General features: G+C 42.0%; 1 long non-coding RNA gene and 11 other non-coding genes across 12 annotated transcripts in view; all 12 read right to left on the bottom strand.

Annotated features, from left to right (window-relative positions):
- LOC135205965 (uncharacterized) overlaps positions 1–19,629 on the bottom strand; it is a 146,731-nt gene that overhangs the window by 113,277 nt on the left and 13,825 nt on the right. The window lies entirely within an intron of this gene.
- Trnad-guc (transfer RNA aspartic acid (anticodon GUC)) lies at positions 6,900–6,971 on the bottom strand. The gene has a single exon. It is a non-coding gene; the product is annotated as a tRNA-Asp (tRNA).
- Positions 12,804–12,875, bottom strand: Trnad-guc (transfer RNA aspartic acid (anticodon GUC)). Its single transcript has one exon. It is a non-coding gene; the product is annotated as a tRNA-Asp (tRNA).
- On the bottom strand, positions 13,096–13,167 carry Trnad-guc (transfer RNA aspartic acid (anticodon GUC)). Its single transcript has one exon. It is a non-coding gene; the product is annotated as a tRNA-Asp (tRNA).
- Positions 17,153–17,224, bottom strand: Trnad-guc (transfer RNA aspartic acid (anticodon GUC)). Its single transcript has one exon. It is a non-coding gene; the product is annotated as a tRNA-Asp (tRNA).
- Positions 17,590–17,661, bottom strand: Trnad-guc (transfer RNA aspartic acid (anticodon GUC)). The gene has a single exon. It is a non-coding gene; the product is annotated as a tRNA-Asp (tRNA).
- On the bottom strand, positions 17,733–17,804 carry Trnad-guc (transfer RNA aspartic acid (anticodon GUC)). The gene has a single exon. It is a non-coding gene; the product is annotated as a tRNA-Asp (tRNA).
- On the bottom strand, positions 18,020–18,091 carry Trnad-guc (transfer RNA aspartic acid (anticodon GUC)). The gene has a single exon. It is a non-coding gene; the product is annotated as a tRNA-Asp (tRNA).
- Positions 18,313–18,384, bottom strand: Trnad-guc (transfer RNA aspartic acid (anticodon GUC)). The gene has a single exon. It is a non-coding gene; the product is annotated as a tRNA-Asp (tRNA).
- Trnad-guc (transfer RNA aspartic acid (anticodon GUC)) lies at positions 18,456–18,527 on the bottom strand. Its single transcript has one exon. It is a non-coding gene; the product is annotated as a tRNA-Asp (tRNA).
- Positions 18,600–18,671, bottom strand: Trnad-guc (transfer RNA aspartic acid (anticodon GUC)). Its single transcript has one exon. It is a non-coding gene; the product is annotated as a tRNA-Asp (tRNA).
- Trnad-guc (transfer RNA aspartic acid (anticodon GUC)) lies at positions 18,743–18,814 on the bottom strand. Its single transcript has one exon. It is a non-coding gene; the product is annotated as a tRNA-Asp (tRNA).

Genomic DNA, 19,629 nt, shown 5'->3' with positions numbered 1-19,629 from the left:
TGACGGCGGGTTTGAGGCAGTCGATTGAGACCCAGTCCTCGCTGCCTGGGTGGCGGTGTACAGGCTGTGGGTCTACTCCACCAGGCTTTCCATGTCCTGGTTGTCTGCGTAGGGGATCTGGCTGTGTACCTGTGGCGAGAACTGGCGGAGGAAGAGCTGCTTCAGGAAGTCTACCTCCTTCCTGCCGCCTTGGGGGTCCACCTCCAGCAGCAGTACCACGTCCTGGAGCGTATGCCAGGCTAGTCTCGGGTCCTTGGTGGTCATTTGGCTGGTCACCAGGTCAAAGATGCAGGCGACCCTCTCGGGGACCGGGAGGGATAAGGCCTGAATGAGCTGCATCTTCAGGCCCTCATAGGGCAGCTCCTCGGGCTGGCTGCACATCCATGGGGCGAGGTGGTGAAAAATGTCCTCCGGGAAGGTTCCAGTGATGAGGTCCGCCTTAGCACCATCCCTGGTGATGCCTTACTTCCGGAACTGGATCTCAGCCCTGTATAACCAGGTTGCGACGTCCTGTCTGGAGAAGAATGGCAGCTGGATGGAGTGGAGCTCCGATGGCGCAGAGGAACCACTTGAGGGCATGGATCGAGGGGCAGGTCTGGGCGTCAGGAACCCGAGGGGAAGGCGACAGACAGCTCCCAATTTCAAGGAGAGTTCTCCGAGTCTGACATCTCACACTTACAGTCGACAGATGTCGTAAATGGCAGGCCAAACCGTGAAGATGAACGCGAAAACACTCCTGTAGGGGACGTGCGGTTTTGAATCCGCTAATGGTGTTGTGGTCAACCCCGGATAGGAACTTCAGAAAACCTAAACTAAACACCGTAAGGATTCCGCTAAAAGTTTTCTGGGGTAGGGCCGAGGCCGCTACCATCCTTAATCCGGAAAGTCACCAGTTGTGAAGACTGAGTCAAACAAGGAGAGAGTTCCAACTAACTTTATTCCATAGAGAGGCTATACATAAGGTGGTATGCGAACGAAAATGTAGTGTCCGTCACACACGCACGAACAAATATAAACAAAAAGGGACAGAGCCCCGCTATGATTGTGTTTCTTCACAGCCAAAAATACACATATATTTTGGTGTAGAGGAAACGTATTCACATGATGTGTACGTTGGCAGAAAGGGCGTGAATAGCTCTACATTTTAGTATATAATAAGAAAAGGACATGTACAGAGATAAAAAGGTATTTACGAGGAAGGATAGTGCTGACAAGACTGAGGCAATTAAGAAAGCAGTATCCCACTATGAGAAACCAAGTAATGTGTTAAAAAACTTTAGTGCTAGCAAAAACAATGAAAATGAAGCCAGTTACAAACTAGCTCTGTGTATTACTAAGTATGGAAAGCCTTTTACTGATAGAGATTTTATTAAAGAAGCTTTCCTCAAGTGCTCTGAGGTGTTATTTAATGGCATATCAAATAAACACATTATCATCTCTAGAACCGTGGTGATAATGTAAGTCAGCAGGAAACAGTTGCTTTAACAAGTATGCCTGTATTCAGTGTGGCCCTGGATGAAAGCGTGGATATCACTGGCATTCCTTGCTTGGCTGTTTTTGCCAGGCATAGTGACACAGAGGTACACGAGGAGCTGTGTTGTCTTAAACTTATGTATGGCACCACCAAGGGAGAAGACATACTGAAGGCATTCATTGACCATTTTGAGAAAAGAGAGGTAGACATAGGAAAGATTTTTGCAATTACAACAGATGGTGCTCTTGCTATGGTAGGAAAAAACAAGGGTTTTACTAAGATGGTTGAGGATAAAATTGGGCACCCCATTCTGAAATTGCACTGCATAGTTCATCAAGAAATTTTGTGCCAAGATCTTGAGCTCTGATCTCAATAAGGCGATGACTACTGTTACAAAAGTGGTTTCAAGCTTTCCCTGAAGAGGTGGACAGTGCGTGCAAAGATATACCCTTGCACTGCAGTGTTAGGTGGTTAAGCTGTGGGAAGGTATTGGAGAGATTTGTGGAATGCTTTGATGAAATCCAAATTTTCTTATCAGAAAAAGGCCAAGACTATCCTGAGCTGGAGGACAGAGATTGGATTGTGAAACTTATGTTTCTCTCAGACATCACCAAACATCTGAATGACCTACCTCAATCTTCTCTTGGCAGGAAAAACAGTGATGGATTTGTACGATACTTGGAAGGCATTTGTTGCGAAGCTTGCAGTTTACTCAACAGATATCAAAACTGGTTCTTTCGGTTATTTCAAAAACTTGAAGAACTTTTCTGCAATTCATCCTGTCAACACTACTGATCTTCAGTTGTACATGCAAGAATTAGAGTCTGAGTTCTCAATCAGATTTCAAGATTTCCAACACATGGGCCCAGTGTTTTCATTTTTAATCAGACCAGACACCTTTAAATACAGTGACTTGGATGTGACTCTCTTTGAGTGGATAGAAACTGAGGAGTTGGAAATGCAGTTAATTGACTTTCAGGCCTCATCACTGTGGTGAGCTAAATTTAAAGATCTTCGAGAAATACTGGAAACTAATAAAAATGATCATGCATCCTCCATTTTAAGGTCCTGGACATCACTGCCTGGTAAATTCAATTGCATGAAGAAAGCAGCTTTTGCACTGCTATCAGCACATGGATCCACATATCAATGTGAGCAGATATTTTCACACATGAAGCACATCCTCAGCCCCCATTGCAGCAGGCTTACAATGGATCACTCTGAGAGTTGTATGAAACTCAAGGTGTCCAATTATTCACCTGAAGTTTCAATTTTGGCCTCTGGGAAGCAAGGGCAAGGATTGCACTGATGTGGTGAGGTATAAACTTGAAATAAAAGATATTTTTGTTACAAAGAATACTAACTGCAACAAAATTATTACATTTATGTTATGCATGTTCAGGAAAATACATTATAATGAAAATGGTCACTACATACTGTACAATTATGATTTTACTTTTCCTATATAGTGCTAAAAAATAACAACTGGCATGCAAGGTAGTAAAAAAAAAAATGGTATTATTTATCAACTGGCACAGTGTCTTCAAAAGATTACCAACCCCTGCACTATACTACCAAGGACTTAGGGTATATTGCCTCATTCTCCTCCAGTTCTACTAGAGTCTAGACCATGTTAAAAGATGTTCCTCTCCAATGGGGAATTGAACCCCACCCTCCCAAATGACAAGCAGAAATACTAACCACTATACTATCGAGGACATAGAGTATATGACCTCATCTTCCTTCAGCTCTCTGTCTCTCCCTCACTACTAGACCAATTAAAAATATACCTGCCCCACAGGGAATTGTACCCCAGCCTCCCACTTAAAAGGCAGGGTTAATAATCACTATACTATCAAGGACTTAGGTCATACTGACTCATCCTCCCCAGCTCTGTCTCTCACACACTACTAGACCATGTTAAAAGGTGTTCCTCCTTGATGGGGAATAAAACCAAGACCTCCTGTGTGACAGGTGGGGATACTAACAGCTATACTATCAAGAACTAATATCATTCTGCATCATCCTCCTCCAGCTCTCTCTCTGTCTCTCACTACTAGAACATGTTAAAAGATGTTCCTCTTTGACAGGGAATTAAACCTTGGCCTCACATATGACAGGCAGAGATACTAAGCAATATATCATAGACTACTAAGGACACGCTACCTCATCCTCCTCCATCCTCTGTCTCTCCCTCACTTTTAGTCCGTGCTAAAAGATGTTCCTCTCCGACTGGTAAAACAAACCTCAGCCTTCCTCCTGACAGGTGGGGATACTAACCACTATGCTATCGAAAACTAAGGTCATATTACCTCATACTCCTCCAGTTCTCTGTCTCTCCCTCACTAATAGACTATATAGATGCCTCTACCCAAAGGGGAATTGTAACCTGGCCTTCTGCGTGACAGGCCGGGATACAAACTACTATACTATCAAAAACTAAGTTAGCAATAGCTCATCCTACTCCAGTTCCCTGTCTCTCTCTCACTACTAGACCATGTTAAAATATGATCCTCCCAACAGGGAATTGTATCGTGGCCTCCATTGTGACAGGAAAGGATAATAACCACTATACTGTCGATGACATTAGTCAGATTACCACATCATCATTCAGCTCTCTGTCTCTCCCTCAATATAAGGTCATGTTACAAGATGTTCATCCGCGAAGGGGAATCGAACATCAGCCTCCCACGTGAGAGGCAGGGATACTAAACACTATACTGTCGAGGACTAAAGTTACAATGCCTCATCATCCTCCAAGTTTGTCTCTCCCTCACGACTAGAACATGTTTAAAGCAGTTCCTCTCTGAAAGGAATCAAACCCTGCCCTAACGCATGACAGGCGGGGATACTAACCAATATACTATCGAGGACTTAAGTTATATTGCCTCATCCTCCTTCAGCTGTCTGTCTCTCCCTCAATACTAGACCATGTTAAAAGATGTTCTTCCCCAAAGGGGAATCAAATCCCGCCCTCCCACGTGACAGGCAGGGATACTAACTATATTATCAAAAACTAAGATTACACTGCCTCATCCTCCTTCAGCTCTCTGCCTCTCCCCTACTACTAAACCATGTTAAAAGATGTTCCTCCCGACAGGGAATCAAACCCCAGCCTCCCACATGACAGGCGGGGATAGGCGGGATACTAACCACTATACTATCGAGGACTAAGGTCACAATGCCTCATCCTTCTCTAGCTCTCTGTCCCTCCCTCACTACTCAAGTCAAGCTCAGCCTTTTAGGCTATTAAGGCGCTGGCCGTGTTTAGCCTGGATTTTCTGCACAGTTGCTACAATTCAATAAATACCCCATGACAGTGACAACGAAATGAATCTAATATTTTTTTTATACTAACTAAATATATGGTAATTACTCTGCCTTATAATAAAACTTAGAATGTTTAAGAATGACTAAGTTTTTTATGGTAAAATTAATATTATTAAATTTTTTTTTTCCAAGATTTGACAACAACACTGTGCTCTGCTGCCACCTCAGCCTGACAAGGTCATTTTGTGTCACTGAGTCACTGACCCAACATGGAAACATCTCCCACTTCTCGCTGCCCCCACCTGCATAGTCAAGCGAAGGAAATAATTTATAATGTGAATCTCTACTTATTAAATGAAAAGCCCAACAGCAGACCTTTAATACCATCCACTGAAGCCCTTGCTCAGACAGCCAAAGCCACCAAAGTAAGTAAAAGGACAGTTAGAAGGATTTGCAGCAAAGCAAATCAAGAATGGTGGTCAGAGGCTGAACACAAGAAACCTGTCTTCTATTCACCAAGAAAAACTCAGTCTGCAACGGTTACGAATTTTGATGACTTCGATAAGTGTATCCTAAGAAGAACTCTATTGGAATTTTATGAAAATAATGAAATCCCTACACTCTACAAAGTCCCGGAAGAGCTAAGAGAGAAAATATATCACAATGGTAGCATTGAGTCACTTGAAGAGTTCTGTTGCAGATTGGCTTCCGATTTTTGCAAGGTAATGGCTGCAAGTTCCTTATGGAATAAAGTGATGTTGCTGTTGCTTGCACGAGATTTTTGAGAGATGTGGCAAGTATCAGAATTACACGGTTGCAAAGTGTTAGACTGACATGGCCTCCACACAAGCAACAAGAGTAAAGCCGCTTACAGGAAAAGGAAATCGCCTCATCATTCTTCATGCAGGAACGAAAGAAGGCTTTGTCAAGAATGCTAACTTATTTTTTCAAGCAAAAAATGATGGTAGTTATCACAATCAGATGAATGCTGCAGTTTTCGAACAATGGTTAAAACTCGGTTGTTACCTAACATCCCACAGAAGTCTGTAATTGTGATGGACAATGCATCCTACCACTCGATGGTGCTTGAAAAAAACCCAACATTATCTTGGAGAAAGGAAGTGATAAGGAGTAGCTGATAAAGAATGGTGCACATCCACAAGACAACATGCTGAAAGTGGAGCTCTATGATTTTGCAAAAGAAATGAGTTATGGAAAGAAAACTTACTTGATTGGAACACTTGCTTCAGAAGCAGGACAACCACTGTCAGTACAACCCGATATAGCTCATATGGGATCAAGTAAAGACTTACATTTCAAAGAAAAAACAATTAAAAATTGCCAACTTAAGCATTTGGTCAAGGACGTTTTAAGCACTGTGACAGCGGAAAACTGGAAGCAGGCAATAAAACACGTGGAGAAGCTTCAGGAACAAGATACAAAGCAAGATGAAGCAGTTGAGAGATTTACAGCCATTCATCATTGACATAGAGGAGAGCTAAGACGAAGAGTCTCCTGATTAACACCATGGAGAGGAGTAGCCCTACTGGGGGAAACCTCTATAAAAAAAATTGCACCTAGACCTAGAGAGAGAGAGAGAGAGAGAGGTGGGGCGGAAGTACTTGGGGAGAATGGCAACAGTGCGGAAAATCGCCGTTATACACTACTAAAGCGTCAGCGAACTAAAAGGCCGAGTTTGACAATAGATCACGTTAAAAGTAGTTCCTACCCAACGGGGAATCGTACCCTGGCCTCCACTGTGACAGGCAGGGATACTAAACGATACTATCGAGGACTAAGGTCACATGGCCTCATCCTCCTACAGCTCTTTGACTCTCCCCCAATAATAGACCATGTTAAAAGATGTTCCTCCCCGACGGGGAATCGAACCCCGGCCTCCCGCGTGACAGGCGGGGATACTAACCACTATAATATTAAAGACTAAGGTAACACTGCCTCATCCTCCTTCTCTCTGTCTCTCCCCCACTACTAGATCATGTTAAAAGTTGTTCCTCCCCGACGGGGAATCGAACCCCGGCCTCCCGCGTGACAGGCGGGGATACTAATCACTATACTATCGAGGACTAAGGTAACACTACCTCATCCTCCTTCTCTCTGTCTCTCCTCCACTACTAAACCATGTTAAAAGTTGTTCCTCCCCGACGGGGAATCGAACCCCGGCCTCCCGCGTGACAGGCGGGGATACTAACCACTATACTATCGAGGAATAAGGTAACACTGCCTCATCGTCCTTCTCTCTGTCTCTCCATCACTACTACACCATGTTAAAAGTTGTTTCTCCCCGACGGAGAATCGAACCCTGGCCTCCTGCATGACAGGCAGGCATACTAACCACTATACTATCAAAGACTAAGGTAACACTTCCTCATCCTCATCCAGCTCTCTGTCTCTCCCCCACTACTAGACCATGTTAAAAGTTGTTCCTCCCCGACGGGGAATCGAACCCCGGCCTCCTGCGTGACAGGCGGGGATACTAACCACTATACTATCGAGGACTAAGATAACACTGCCTCATCCTCATCCAGCTCTCTGTCTCTCCCCCATTACTAGACCATTTTAAAAGTTGTTCCTCCCCAACGGGGAATCGAACCCCGGCCTCCCGCGTGACAGGCGGGGATACTAACCACTATACTATCGAAGACTAAGGTAACACTACCTCATCCTCTCGTAAGTAGCCATCTTGCTTGGTGAGTCGTACCCGCCGAGCCGGTGAAGGTCCCTTTTCTTTTCCTTTCTTCTTCTTCACTTCAGACAAGGTGAAGGTCAGGATTAATCAACAGATATCACAAGTTTAACATACGACTAGAATTTGAGAAATATCTAGAAGTGTTCGTGAACTATCGGTGATAAGATTAGTGTGAAAATAGTAGGATAAAGCGTCTTCTAAGTTAGTTTATCAAGTGTAATACTATAAATCTGAACAAGATGGCAGTAAGTTCCAACTGCGGGAAGAGGTGGCGTAATTTGGCGTGTCTAGCAGATTCGCAATACGATGAGGTAGCAGGAAGGGAACTGGCATTTCTCATCTATGAAATCAGCAACAGTCCTAACCAAAAAGATACAAAAGCATTCATAGATATATTAGAAGGATATAATCCTTCAAACTGGAACAAATCTAATGAAAACATCTTGAAAAATAATTGAAGAAGTTCCAAATAAAATCCAAGTGGTCAAGAGACTCATAAAGAAAAATATACATAAACCAACATATTCCGACAAAGAAAATGAATAAGGTGAATCTTGTGAATATCCTAATTGATGCATTTAGGAAAAAGAATGCCAAAAGCATGCAAACTGTGTAAGGTTTGGTATAGCATAGTCAATCCACAAAACCTAATCATAAAATGTGCTGCATGCAACATTCCGACCCATCCACAGTGTGCTGAGGTAATACAAGATTTGAAGAAAAGATACAAGAATTTTTTGTTCAACATGTCTATAATGGATAGACAATGTTTTATTAAATCAAGATTGAATGTACAAATAGTTGAGGATGAAGAAGAAGAGGAAGAGGAAGAAGAAGAAGAAAAAGAAGAAGAGGAAAACGGAAGAGAAGTAAACAAAAATGAAATGACAGAAAAAAATAAGGAAAACAAAGAACAAGATAAAGTATGGATGCAGAGATACTCATTGATACTACATATGAGGCAATAAAGCAGCATACCTACGAAGAAATAAATTACGATATGACAACAGAAAAGCAAATCCCGAAGAGGCTCTACCCAGATCTATACAATGACGGGAAAGAGAAAAAATAGACAAGAAAGACAAAATCTACAACCTTTTGAAAAAGAGGGAATTGCAGATTTGGAGAAAGATGTTACTACAAACATCCTAAGATATGTCAAAACTATGAAATATATGGTAAATGTGCATACTTAGATGGATATGGGGATGATTGCAGAGATCTGCATCCAAAAATATGTAAAAACCTAAAAGAAGGAAAAGGATGTAAGTTCGACAAAAAATGCAAATATATGCACCCTGTAGCCATGAATCATAATCAAATAAATAACCAACCAAGTAACTAAAATCCAAAATAAGAAAGAAACAAATAAAGAGAGAAAATCAAGAATATCAGGTAAAAGAGAAAAAGCAAACCCACCAATGAGATATGCAGAGGTGTCAGCAAAAAATTTCAAAGCATCAGCTCCGCAAATTCTACTCAAGAGATAATAACTGTATTTATTATGCAGAGGATATTGCAGAAACGGAGAAAATTGCAGATTAGACACAAAATGAATAATTATGATGAAGGAAGGAAGTCAAATATTATGGAAAAGTTGGATTTTTTAATGTCAGAATTTCTGGAAATGAAAAAAAAGAACAACATACCAGAACAGAAAGAGACATGGGAAAATCCTTATTACTACCAGTATTACATGAGAAGGAGAAAACACGCAAACCATCATAGTGATGAATGCGCAGGGTTTAGTTACGAGTAACTCAAAAAGAAAAATAGAGTTACTTAGAAGAACTAACCCAAAATGAAAAGAAAATAGATATAATGAATATAAGTGAAAACCTGGTCATTCCCAAGAGACTGGGAATGATGATCAAATAAAAGGGTTCCAAACTTATAGATCAGATAGAAAAAATAGGAATCAAGGGGAACCGCAATATATGGGAAAGACAAAAAACAAGGAAAAATATATGAGAAATATAGTAACTCAGAATGTGAACTAATAGCGGTAGAATTTGAATCTGAAAAACTGATGAACATAGTAATATATAGACCTCCTAATACTAAAGAGTTTGACTTAATAATTGAAAAAATTGGATGATATATGTAAAAAAAATCACAAGGACTGGACTATTCTCCTATCTGGTGACTTCAACTTTCCTTTCGTAGAATGGAAAGAACGAATAGGAGATTGTGGTTGTACTTATACATATAAAAAAGAGAGTATAGTAGTGCAGAAGATAAGAGGCAATTTGAAAAGCTATTAGATATGCTACTAGAATACAACATTCAACAAATAAATCACCTGCCAACAAGAAAGGAAAATACTTTAGGGACCCTAGGTTATTTGTGAACGAGATGAATTTATGTTAAAGAAATAAATAGTTTATAATGCGAATATTTCAGACCATAATGTCATAGAATTAACAGTTCATTCCAAAGCAAGTGAAAATAGAGATAAGCAAGAAATGAAAAAGTGGGAAGGATATGGAAAATACAACTTCTACAGTAAAAATATAAAATGGTCAGAAATTAATGAAGAATTAAACAAAGATTGGGGATAACATTTTCGTTAAGTGATGACATAAGGGTAAATACGGAGATATTATATAAAATATTGGAGAAAATAGTGGAAAAATATATACCGAAGAAGAAAAGTAAACATCATTCATGCATACCAAGAGACAGAAGGATCTTGTTCCAGAAAATCAGAAAGTGGAAAAAAGGTCTTGCAAAAGAAAAAAATGCATGGAAAGTTATAGAACTAAAAAGTAAGATAGAAAATGCAGAACAAAAGATTATACAATCAAAAGAAAATGAAAAACGGGACTTGGAAGAAAAAATCCTATTAAATATCAAGCAAAACCCCAGCTATTATACTCTTAATATGCGAAGAAGATGAATAAAAGAAGAATAGAAATAGGCCCTCTGAGAATTGAAGGGAGATTAACGAATGAAAAAAAAAGGAAATTTGCAACATACTGGCAGAACGATATAAGAGAGAATTCACCCCTAGAATAGATAATGAAGATAATGATATAGAAGTAAGGGATGAAATAGTGATATTTAGCTGACATAGATATTAATGAAGCTGATATTGTGCAGGCTATTAATGAAATTAAAAATGGAGCTGCTGCAGGGCCTGATGGAATTCCTGCTATTTTGTTAAAAAGAAAGTAGTTCATTCTATCGCAAAGCCACTTGCAATATTATTAAGACAAAGTGTAGATACAGGCAAGATTTATGATGAGCACAAATTAGGCATATATTACCCCTACTTTCAAAAGTGGATCAAGACTAGAGGCAAGTATTATAGGCCTGTGAGTCTAACATCACATATTATGAAAAGTGTATGAAAGGGTAATGAAGAAAAATATTATGAAACATTTAATAAAAAATAATTTGTTTAATAAAGGACAACATGTTTCGTACCCGGAAAAAGTACCACAAACCCACTGTTAGTCCACCGTGAGAACATATTCAAAAATATGAAAAGCGGAAATGAAACAGATGTGGTTTATTTAGACTTTGGGGGCAAAAGCTTTTGATAAAGTAGACCATAATATATTAGCGAAGAAAATTAGAAAACACAATATCGTGGATAAAGTAGGAAGATGGTTAAAAGAATTTTTACACAACAGAAAACAGATAGTTATTGCAAACGACGAGAAATTGGATGAAGTCAAGGTAATATCCGGTGTGCCGCAAGGTACGGTGTTAGCTGCAATACTGTTTGTTATTATGATTGAGACATAGACAATAATGTGAAGGATTCGGTAGTGAGTAGTTTCGCAGATGACACAAGAATAAGTAGAGAAATTACCTTGTGATGAAGATAGGAACGCTCTACAAAGAGACCTTAACAAAGTATATGATTGGGCAGAGGTAAATAGGATGGTATTTAACTCTGATAAATTTGAATCAATAAATTATGGAGACAGAGAAAGAAAGCTATATGCATATAAGGGACCTAAAAATGAGACCAATCACAAATAAGGAAGCAGTTAAAGACCTTGGTGTGATGATGAATAGGAACATGTTATGCAATGATCAAATAGCAACTCTGTTGGCAAAATGTAAAGCAAAAATGGGAATGTTGTTACGGCACTTCAAACAGAAAAGCTGAACACATGATTATGCTTTATAAAACATATGTTCGTAGTCCACTTGAATATGCAATATGATATGGTACCCACACTATCAAAAGATATTGCACAAATAGAGAGTTGTACAAAGGTCCTTTACAGCTAGAATAGAAGAAGTTAAGGACCTTAGACTACTGGAAAGACTACAATTCTTAAAATTATATAGTCTAGAAAGGAGAAGAGGAACGCTACATGATAATTCAGGCATGGAAACAGATAGAAGGAATAGCAGAAAATATCATGGAACTAAAAATATCAGAAAGAGCAAGCAGAGGTAGATTAATAGTGCCCAAAACTATACCAGGAAAAATAAGGAAAGCACACAGGACATTAATCCACTACGCAACAGCATCGATAATGCAGCGTCTATTCAATGCGTTGCCAGCTCATCTGAGGAATATATCAGGAGTGAGCGTAGATGTGTTTAAGAATAAGCTCGACAAATATCTAAACTGCATCCCAGACCATCCAAGATTGGAAGATGCAAAATATACCGGAAGATGTACTAGCAACTCTCTGGTAGACATTAGAGGTGCCTCACACTGAGGGACCTGGGGCAACCCGAACAAGATGTAAGGTCTGTAAGGTAAGGTCTCTCTGTTTCTCCTCCACTACTAAACCATGTTAAAAGTTGTTCCTCCCCGACGGGGAATCGAACCCCGGCCTCCCGCGTGACAGGCGGGGATACTAACCACTATACTATCGAAGACTAAGGTAACACTACCTCATCCTCCTTCTCTCTGTTTCTCCTCCACTACTAAACCATGTTAAAAGTTGTTCCTCCCCGACGAGGGAATCGAACCCCCGGCTCCCGCGTGACAGGCGGGGATACTAACCACTATACTATCGAAGACTAAGGTAACACTACCTCATCCTCCTTCTCTCTGTTTCTCCTCCACTACTAAACCATGTTAAAAGTTGTTCCTCCCCGACGGGGAATCGAACCCCGGCCTCCTGCGTGACAGGCGGGGATACTAACCACTATACTATCGAGGACTAAGATAACACTGCCTCATCCTCATCCAGCTCTCTGTCTCTCCCCCATTACTAGACCATTTTAAAAGTTGTTCCTCCCCGACGGGGAATCGAACCCCGGCCTCCCGCGTGACAGGCGGGGATACTAACCACTATACTATCAAGGACTAAGGTAACACTACCTCATACTCCTCTCTGTCTCTCCTCCACTACTAAACCATCTTAAAAGTTGTTCCTCCCCGACGGGGAATCGAACCCCGGCCTCCCGCGTGACAGGCGGGGATACTAACCACTATACTATCGAGGACTAAGGCAACACTGCCTCATCCTCATCCAGCTCTCTGTCTCTCCCACACTACAAGACCATGTTAAAAGTTGTTCCTCCCCGATGGGGAATCGAACCCTGGCCTCCCACATGACAGGCGGGGATACTAACCACTATACTATCGAGGACTAAGGTAACACTGCCTCATCCTCATCCAGCTCTCTGTCTCTCCCAGAATACAAGACCATGTTAAAAGTTGTTCCTCCCCGACGGGGAATCGAACCCCGGCCTCCCGCGTGACAGGCGGGGATACTAACCACTATACTATCGAGGACTAAGAACACTACCTCATCCTCCTTCACTTCTCTGTCACTCCCCCACTACTAGACCATGTTAAAAGTTGTTCCTCCCCTGTTTTTCCCAGGAGACTGGGAATGATGATCAAATAAAAGGGTTCCAAACTTATAGATCAGATAGAAAAAAAAGGAATCAAGGAGGAACCACAATATATGGGAAAAACAAAAAACAAGGAAAAATATATGAGAAATCTAGTAACTCAGAATGTGAACTAATAGCGGTAGAATTTGAATCTGAAAAATTAATGAACATAGTAATATATAGACCCCCTAATACTAAAGAGTTTGACATAATAATAGAAAAATTGGATGATATATGTAGAAATCACAAGGACTGGACTATTCTCCTATCTGGAGACTTTAACTTTCCTTTCATAGACTGGAAAGAACGAATAGGAGATTGTGGTTGTATTTATACATATAAAAAAGAGAGTAATAGTAGAGCAGAAGATAAGAGGCAATTCGAAAAGCTATTAGATATGCTACTAGAATACAACATTCAACAAATAAATCACCTGCCAACAAGAAAGGAAAATACTTTAGACCTAGTATTTGTGAATGAGGTGAATTATGTTAAAGAAATAATAGTCTATAATGCGAGTATTTCAGACCATAATGTCATAGAATTAACAGTCCATTCCAAAGCAAGTGAAAACAGAGATAAGCTAGAAATGAAAAAGTGGGAAGGATATGGAAAATACAACTTCTACAGTAAAAATATAATATGGTCAGAAATAAATGAAGAATTAAACAAAGATTGGGATAACATTTTCGTAAGTGATGACATAAGAGTAAATACGGAGATACTATATAAAATATTAGAGAAAATAGTGGAAAAATATATACCAAAGAAGAAAAGTAAACATCAGTCATGCATACCAAGAGACAGAAGGATGTTGTTCCAGAAAATCAGAAAGTGGAAAAAAGGTCTTGCAAAAGAAAAAAATGCATGGAAAGTTATAGAACTAAAAAGTAAGATAGAAAATGCAGAACTAAAGATTATACTACCAAAAGAAAATGAAAAACCGGACTTGGAAGAAAAAATCCTAGTAAATATCAAGCAAAACCCCAAACTATTATACTCGTACGCGAAAAAGATGAATAAAAGAAGAATAGAAATAGGCCATCTAAGAATTTGAAGGGAGATTAACGAATGAAAAAAAGGAAATTTGCAACATATTGGCAGAACAAGACTTATAAACAACGAGAGAATTCACCCCTAGAATTGATAATGAAGATAATGATACAGAAGTAAGGGATGAAAATAGTGAATATTTAGCTGACATAGATATAATGAAAAGCCCCCTGATATTGTGCAGGCTATTAATGAAATTAAAAATGGACCTGCTGCAGGTCCTGATGGTGTCCCTGCTATTTTGTTAAAGAAAGTAGTTCATTCTATCGCAAAGCCACTTGCAATATTATTAAGACAAAGTGTAGATACAGGCAAGATTTATGATGAGCACAAATTAGCATATATTACCCCTACTTTCAAAAGTGGATCAAGAGAAGTAATTATAGGCCTGTGAGTCTAACATCACATATTATGAAAGGTTATGAAAGAGTAATGAAGAAAAATATTATGAAACATTTAATAAAAAATAATTTGTTTAATATAGGACAACTTGGTTTCGTACCCGGAAAAAGTACACAAACCCAACTGTTAGTCCACCGTGAGAACATATACAAAAATAGGAAAAGCGGAAACGAAACAGATGTGGTTTATCTAGACTTTGCAAAAGCTTCTGACAAGGTAGACCATAATATATTAGCGAAGAAAATTAGAAAACACAATATCGTGGATAAAGTAGGAAGATGGTTAAAAGAATTTTTACACAACAGAAAACAGATAGTTATTGCAAACGATGAGAAATCGGATGAAACTAAGGAAATATCCGGTGTGCCACAAGGTACGGTGTTAGCTGCAATACTGTTTGTTATTATGATTGCAGACATAGACAGTAATGTTAAGGACTCGGTAGTGAGTAGTTTCGCCGATGACACAAGAATAAGTAGAGAAATTACTTGTGATGAAGATAGGAACGAGCTACAAAGAGACCTTAACAAAGTATATGATTGGGCAGAGGTAAATAGGATGGTATTTAACTCTGATAAATTTGAATCAATAAATTATGGAGACAGAGAAGGAAAGCTATATGCATATAGGGGACCTAATAATGAGACAATCACAAATAAGGAAGCAGTTAAAGACCTTGGTGTGATGATGAATAGGAACATGTTATGCAATGATCAAATAGCAATTCTATTGGCAAAATATAAAGCAAAAATGGGAATGTTGTTACGGCACTTCAAAACAAGAAAAGCTGAACACATGATTATGCTTTATAAAACATATGTTCATAGTCCACTTGAATATTGTAATATGATATGGTACCCACACTATCAAAAGGATATTGCACAAATAGAGAGTGTACAAAGGTCCTTTACAGCTAGAATAGAAGAAGTTAAGGACCTTGACTACTGGGAAAGACTACAATCCTTAAAATTATATAGTCTAGAAAGGAGATGAGAATGCTACATGATAATTCAGGCATGGAAACAGATAGAAGGAATAGCCGAAAACATCATGGAGCTAAAAATATCAGAAAGAGTAAGCAGAGGAAGATTAAAAGTGCCCAAAACTACACCAGGAAAAATAAGGAAAGTACACAGGACATTAATCCACTACGCACCAGCATCGATAATGCAGCGTCTATTCAATGCGTTGCCAGCTCATCTGAGGAATATATCTGGAGTGAGCGTAGATGTGTTTAAGAATAAGCTCGACAAATATCTCAGCTGCTTCCCAGACCATCCAAGATTGGAAGATGCAAAATATACCAGAAGATGTACTAGCAACTCTCTGGTAGACATTAGAGGTGCATCACACTGAGGGACCTGGGGCAACCCGAAAAAGATGTAAGGTCTGTAAGGAAAGGTAAGGACTGGTAATCGAACCCTGGCCTCCCGTGTGACAGGCGGGGATACTAACCATTATACTTTCGAGGACTAAGGTAACACTGCCTTATCTTCCTTCTCTCTATCTCTCCCCAACTACTGGAACATGTTAAAAGTTGTTCCTCCCCAACAAGAAATCGAACCCCGCCCTCCCGCGTGACAGGCGGGGATACTAACCACTATACTATCAAGGACTAAGGTAACCCTACCTCATCCTCCTTTTCTCTGTCTCTCCTCCACTACTAAACCATGTTAAAAGTTGTTCCTCCCCTACGGGGAATCGAACCCTAGCCTCCCGCGTGACAGGCGGGGATATTAAACACTATACTATCGAGGACTAAGGCAACACTGCCTCATCCTCCTTCTCTCTGTCTCTCCCCCACTACTAGACCATGTTAAAAGTTGTTCCTCCCCGATGGGGGGGGAATCGAACACCTGGCCTCCCACGTGACAGGCGGGGATACTAACCACTTATACTATCGAGGACTAAGGTAACACTGCCTCATCCTCATCCAGCTCTCTGTCCCTCTCCCCCCAATACTAGACCATGTTAAAAGTTTGTTCTCCCCGAGGGAATCGACCCTGGCCTCCCGCGTGACAGGCGGGATACTAACTACTATCAATCAAAGGACTAGTATCCTACCCTCATCCCTCACTCTCTCTGTCTCCTCCACTCCACTACTAAACCAAGCCTGTTAAAGTTGTTCCCCCCTCCCCGAAGGGGAATCGAACCCCTGGCCTCCCGCGTGACAGGCGGGGATACTACTACTATACTTTATCGAGGACTAAGGTACACTACCTCAATCCGTCTTCTTCTTCTGTCTCTCCCCCACACTAAACATGTTAAAAGTTGTTCCTCCCCGAAGGGGAATCGAACCCCGGCCCTCCCGCGTGACAGGCGGGGTGGGATACTAACCCACTATACTATCGAGGACTAAGGTAACACTACCTCATCCGTCTTCTCTCTGTCTCTCCCCCACTACTAAACCATGTTAAAAGTTGTTCCTCCCCGACGGGGAATCGAACCCCGGCCTCCCGCGTGACAGGCGGGGATACTAACCACTATACTATCGAGGACTAAGGTAACACTACCTCATCCGTCTTCTCTCTGTCTCTCCCCCACAAACCTACTGAGACCATGTTAAAAGTTGTTCCTCCCCAACGAGGGGAATCGAACCCCAGCCTGCGTACAGGGTCGGGGATACTAACCACTATACTATCGAGGAATAAGAACACTACCTCATCCTCCTTCACCTCTCTGTATCTCCCCCACTACTAGACCATGTTAAAAGTTGTTCCTCCCCAACGGGGAATCGAACCCCGGCCTCCCGCGTGACAGGCGGGGATACTAACCACTATACTATCGAGGACTAAGAACACTACCTCATCCTCCTCCACCTCTCTGTCTCTCCCCCACTACTAAACCATCTTAAAAGTTGTTCCTCCCCGACGGGGAATCGAACCCCGGCCTCCCGCGTGACAGGCGGGGATACTAACCACTATACTATCGAGGACTAAGGTAACACTACATCATCCGTCTTCTCTCTGTCTCTCCCACACTACTAAACCATGTTAAAAGTTGTTCCTCCCCGACGGGGAATCGAACCCCGGCCTCCCGCGTGACAGGCGGGGATACTAACCACTATACTATCGAGGACTAAGGTAACACTACCTCATCCGTCTTCTCTCTGTCTCTCCCACACAACTATACCATGTTAAAATTTGTTCCTCCCCGAAGGGGAATCGAACCCCGGCCTCCCGCGTGACAGGCGGGGATACTAACCACTATACTATCGATGACTAAGAACACTACCTCATCCTCCTTCACCTCTCTGTCTCTCCCCCACTACTAAACCATGTTAAAAGTTGTTCCTCCCCGACGGGGAATCGAACCCCGGCCTCCCGCGTGACAGGCGGGGATACTAACCACTATACTATCGAGGACTAAGGTAACACTACCTCATCCGTCTTCTCTCTGTCTCTCCCCCACTACTAAACCATGTTAAAAGTTGTTCCTCCCCGACGGGGAATCGAACCCCAGCCTCCCGCGTGACAGGCGGGGATACAAACCACTATACTATCGAGGACTAAGGTAACACTACCTCATCCGTCTTCTCTCTGTCTCTCCCCCCTCCCCCACTACTAAACCATGTTAAAAGTTGTTCCTCCCCGACGGGGAATCGAACCCCGGCCTCCCGCGTGACAGGCGGGGATACTAACCACTATACTATCGAGGAATAAGAACACTACCTCATCCTCCTTCACCTCTCTGTATCTCCCCCACTACTAGACCATGTAAAAGTTGTTCCTCCCCGACGGGGAATCGAACCCCGGCCTCCCGCGTGACAGGCGGGGATACTAACCACTATACTATCGAGGACTAAGAACACTACCTCATCCTCCTCCACCTCTCTGTCTCTCCCCCACTACTAAACCATCTTAAAAGTTGTTCCTCCCCGACGGGGAATCGAACCCCGGCCTCCCGCGTGACAGGCGGGGATACTAACCACTATACTATCGAGGACTAAGGTAACACTACCTCATCCGTCTTCTCTCTGTCTCTCCCCCACTACTAAACCATGTTAAAAGTTGTTCCTCCCCGACGGGGAATCGAACCCCGGCCTCCCGCGTGACAGGCGGGGATACTAACCACTATACTATCGAGGACTAAGGTAACACTACCTCATCCGTCTTCTCTCTGCTCTCCCCCACAACTAACCATGTTAAAAATTTGTTCCTCCCCGACGGGGAATCGAACCCCGGCCTCCCGCGTGACAGGCGGGGATACTAACCACTATACTATCGATGACTAAGAACACTACCTCATCCTCCTTCACCTCTCTGTCTCTCCCCCATAAAACATGTTAAAATTCTCCCCACGGGGATCGAACCCCGGCCTCCCGCGTGACAGGCGGGGATTACTAACCACTAACTTACAGGAATAAGAACACTACGTCCTCCTTCACCTCTGGCCTGTCTCCCCCGCTGTGACCAGGTGATTGTTCCTCCCCGATCGAACGGCCCTCCCGCGTGACGGCGGGGATCTAACCAATATACTATCGAGGAATAAGAACACTACTCATCCTCCTTCACCTCTCTGTATCTCCCCCACTACTAGACATGTAAAGTTGTTCCTCCCCTACGGGGAATCGATCCGACGGGGCGATCCCGGCCTTGCGTGACAGGCGGGCGGATACTAACCACTATACTATCGAGGACTAAGAACACTACCTCATCCTCCTCCACCTCTCTGTCTCTCCCCACTACTAAACCATCTTAAAAGTTGTTCCTCCCCGACGGGGAATCGAAACCCCGGCTCAACCGCGTGACAGGCGGGGATACTAACACTATACTATCGAGGACTAAGTGGGTAACACTACCTCATCCGTCTTCTCTCGTCTCTCCCCCCCTACTAAACCATGTTAAAAGTTGTTCTCCCCGACGGGTAATCGAACACCGCCCCTCCCGCTGCAGGCGGGGAT

Source organism: Macrobrachium nipponense, chromosome 29 (genome assembly GCF_015104395.2).
Source record: "Macrobrachium nipponense isolate FS-2020 chromosome 29, ASM1510439v2, whole genome shotgun sequence".
Lineage (NCBI taxonomy): Eukaryota > Metazoa > Arthropoda > Malacostraca > Decapoda > Palaemonidae > Macrobrachium > Macrobrachium nipponense.
This window is presented reverse-complemented; position numbering and strand designations above follow the sequence as displayed.